The sequence below is a fragment of the Galeopterus variegatus genome, unplaced genomic scaffold (assembly GCF_000696425.1).
Source record: "Galeopterus variegatus unplaced genomic scaffold, G_variegatus-3.0.2 Scaffold7636, whole genome shotgun sequence".
Classification (NCBI taxonomy): Eukaryota; Metazoa; Chordata; class Mammalia; order Dermoptera; family Cynocephalidae; genus Galeopterus; species Galeopterus variegatus.
The window spans coordinates 12,558-13,438 of NW_007733747.1; the positions used below are offsets into that span (position 1 = coordinate 12,558).

The 881-nt window shown below is 33.5% G+C and overlaps 1 protein-coding gene across 1 annotated transcript in view; it reads left to right on the plus strand.

The window, feature by feature from the left end:
- Positions 1-881, plus strand: part of LOC103607701 (MAGUK p55 subfamily member 7-like) — a gene marked incomplete at both ends in the record, with an annotated part of 88,073 nt that overhangs the window by 748 nt on the left and 86,444 nt on the right. The gene's annotated exons all lie outside the window — the stretch shown is intronic.

Sequence of the window (881 nt, forward strand, 5' to 3'; positions counted from 1 at the left end):
CCTTCATAAGCAAAAAATAAATTTTAGAAGCAGTTGGCATTGATGGAGTAGTTAATTTCCTGTAGCTATAATTTTATTTTAAACCTGGGGGAGGGCAGCTAACTTGCTGATTGTTACTGTTAACTTTCGGACTTGGATGGATTGAGAGCACACCTGGATAAACTATAAAAAGACGCTAAGCTAGACGAGAAACATGTTTAGTGTGAAGGCTGGTTTTAGTGATATCCGGTAGCTTATCTATTGCTTTTTAATTTTTTCCTTTATTATTATAAAACAAACTATAATTCCGTTTAGTAAAATATCAGAGCCATAATGTAATAAAAAATTGACCATCTTCAGAATTTGATATGTTTTGATATATTTTATATTCTGATTTAGAAAATACAGCATAAATATCCAAGTTGAGAGCTATTTGTTTAGTTGTTACACATTTTCCCTTCTATTTTTATCTGCACAGATTACAAGCATGTTTTAATATATATGTTTAATGAGGGAGCTTACTTCTGCATTGTAAAAACAAAACTTTTGAAATGAAGGTAAGTTAAGTTATAGTTCCATAAGTAAGCTGCAGTTGCCACCTGAGAAAGCCTTAAAAACCAGTTTTCAAACATCTGCTGTTGAGGGTTTTCGGAAACATTTGTTTATAAACCAGTGTGATTGAGGCCCAATCATATTAACAAACCAACAATATTGCTTTTTAAAAAAAGTTAAAGGCTACTTTGTAAATATGATAAACCATAGTATTTTGTAATTCATGAGAACAATGTATTTGCCTTCTGCGTCTTTTTGTTAAGTTAAAAATTCTGTCAAAATATTACCTTGAAAAATGGGGCCGGCCCGGTGGCGCACTGGATAGTGCGCCGCTTGGGAAGCGCGGCGGC